Source organism: the organism of the source record quoted next, unplaced genomic scaffold (assembly GCF_019419815.1).
Source record: "Pyrus x bretschneideri cultivar Hongxiangsu unplaced genomic scaffold, Pyrus_bretschneideri_v1 Contig8, whole genome shotgun sequence".
NCBI classification, from domain to species: domain Eukaryota; kingdom Viridiplantae; phylum Streptophyta; class Magnoliopsida; order Rosales; family Rosaceae; genus Pyrus; species Pyrus x bretschneideri.
In genome coordinates this window covers 5,896,975-5,900,259 of record NW_025999820.1, presented here as the reverse complement: position 1 = coordinate 5,900,259, position 3,285 = coordinate 5,896,975, and positions in this window count along the sequence as shown.

Sequence of the window (3,285 nt, the reverse complement as noted above, 5' to 3'; positions counted from 1 at the left end):
TTTTCACAGGTTGCATAACCTACAAATATGCCCTTGACCCTTTTTGCATCTAGTTTCTGTCTAAGCTCACTTGATATGTGTACATAACACACATAACCAAAGATTCTAAAATGTGCAAACCCTGGTTTTCGACCACTGAATGCTTCAAATGGAGTTATATCTCGGAGAGCTCTTGTAGGACACCTATTGAGTATGTAGACAGTTGTGTGTACAGATTCTACCCACAAATAGTAAGGTAATCCTTTATCATGAAGCATGGCTTTTGCCATTTCAACTATAGTTCTGTTCTTTCTCTCTACAACAAAATGGAGTTGTGGAGTATAGGCCATAGAAAGTTGTCTTTGAATACCTTCATCTTCACACAACTTGTTAAACTCACAGGATGTGAATTCACCCCCTTTGTCACTTCTCAGGCATTTTACTCTAAAATCATTATGTAGCTCTACCATAGATTTGAATTTTCTAAAACAATTCACTGCATCTGACTTGTATCTAAGAAAATAAACCCACATCATTCTTGTGCAGTCATCTACAAGAAGCATAAAGTACTTGTTACCGGCAATGGACTCATTTTGCATAGGCCCACATAAGTCTACATGAATTAATTCTAGAGGATTGCTTGCTCTCCATGCCTGATTCTTTGGAAACCACTCTCTATGCTGTTTTCCAAGCTGACAACCTTCACAAACTTCATCAACTTCTTCTAAGTATGGAAGTCCATGCACCATTTCCTTCTCTTTGAGTTGTTTTAACCCCCTTAGATGCAGATGGCCTAGCCTTTTGTGCCAGGTCCAAGTAGAGTGAGACAAATTTGTTTTCAAGGCTATATGATCATTAGGTAATAGTGCTAAATGATAACATCTATTCCTTTTCATTTCTACTTTAATTACAAGGCATTCCAGTGAAAGATCATAAAAAATACTGCACATTTTACCTCTAAACAACAAATAATACCCACGCTCATCCATCTGTCACACACTTAGTAAGTTCTCCTTCAATCCAGGTAGATACATTACTTCCTTGATGTATTTTCTGCCCTTGGTAGTATCAATTACTAGAGTGCCCATTCCAGCTACATTCATAAGCTCACCCGTTGGCATTTGTACTTTGCCTACCACATTTGTCCTTATACCAACCAGTAGCTTCTCATTTCTAGTCATGTGGTTACTGCAACCACTGTCAATATACCATTCACCATTGACAACTGATTCAAAGATAGTGCTATTGGCATAGAATAAGTTCCCTGTCACCTCTACTTGAGTAGCACTATTTGCTTTTTGGACTGATTTGCCTGCAGTGCACTCTCTAGCCCAGTGTCCAAACTTTTCACAGTTGTAACATTTAGGCTTCCCCTTATACCTACACTCACCAAAGTGAAATTTAGAGCATACCCTGCATTGTGATTTTGTAACTGTCTGACCTATTGACTGTGCATTATGTGTATAACTAGCAGGAAATTTCTGCTGAAACTTGGGTTTTGAATCCCATTTCTTGCCCTTAGAATTCCAATTCTTATGGAACTGAGATGGACCAGATTGTGCTCCACTTCTATTTTGCTCATTTGGACTCACTGAGAGAGATGTAAATGCCTTCCCAGTAGTATCAACAGTGTTCATATCAAACCGTTGTTCTTGGCTCTTTAAGATTGCAATTACCTTATGCAATTCTACAGTCTCCAAACATTTTGTATTTTCCATAACCAAACAGATAGGATCATACGATTTACTTAGGCTAATTAGAACCTTTTGCACAAGTCTTTCATTAGAAAAAGATTCACCAAATGTTTTCATCTGATTAATCAATTCATTCAGTCTTGTAAGATAACTAGATAGAGATTCATCATCTCGCATCCTAGCATATTCAAATTCTCGTCTAAGATTTTGAAGTTTTATCGATCTAACCTGATCATCACTGTGGTATTCTCCATACAACAAATCCCATGCCATTTTAGCTGAATTAGCGTTGGCAATCCGAGGGAAGATCTGATCAAAAACTGCATTTTGTATGATTCCTAGAGCCTTTGCATCCCTCATGAACACAACATTCATTTCTTCATCAACTACATTTTCCGATGACCATTCAGCTTCCTTCTTCTTCTTCTTCTTCGAGTCGGGGAGTTGTAATCCCCTTTTCTACTAGATTCCATAACCCAAGAGATTTGAAGATCGTTACCATCTTAATTCTCTAGAACTTGTAGTTCTCATCGGAGAAAATTGGAGTTCTCACTTCCGAGCCTCCAAATTTAGACATTTTTGGTCCAAATGGGTTAATTTCTCTTCTCAAATGATAATGGGTCTCCGACGACTTTCACTGAGCTTTAATTCAGCTCAATGAGATCACAAATTTACGCCCATGCTCAAATGATCGAACCTAGCTCTGAGGCCATGTTAGTGTTCTTGATTTATCTGAGTTATACAGTATGGAGATAAAGAAAGGATTGAAGAATGCAAAAGGAATGAATGTTCTTCTCTTATCTCTCTCATAAATTGTAGAGAGGGATATATTTCTCTTAATGGAAAAATGAGCGCACACACGTGCTTTACATGATTGTTAGCCTTAGCTGGATCCACGCTTATCTAAGCCACACATCTAGCTAATTTCTAGGATCACTACACATGGCTATTTTAGCCTTACATATTAGAGCCTCACACTTGTCATTCTAAAAGACTAAGTGCATACACAAATAACATTCAAGACTTCTTATTTACTAATCAGCTCATTACTTAGGATTCTACATATTTATTAGTTATGTGAGGGTGTTTGTTGGTGTGGTGGAGGGCACATGAAGATTCAGGGAGAGTAGTGTTTGGTTACGAGAAAGTGAAGAATGAAGTATAAAATTTGCAGCCTTTGGAAATAGTTTCCCTTTTTACGGAGCAATTTGATTCTTAATATAGGTGGCCGTCAGACGATTCCTTCTATAAATGCAGCCTTATCAAAACTGGTCTCTGCTCTTGCTCTAATTGCCTTCTGGAACTTGCTCAAACAATAATTATTGCCACAGATTGCATTTCTTGGCATGAGCATGCATCTTTTCAAGGATTCAAGTTTATTATGTATGAGGTTCAGCTCTGATGTTTTTTACTCATATAAAAGCTTTAATTCAGGAAGTTTTGATGAGGGGCTTGCTACTAATCAAAATGGAACAAAGCTTGCAAGGGCTAATAAGACATTGGGTCTCTCCTTATAACCAATTAATTTTTGGGATTTTTGAACTTTAATCCTTAGAGACAATCATTAAAATTAAAAAAAAAACCTAGTGTTAGATTGGATTTTGATTTTAGT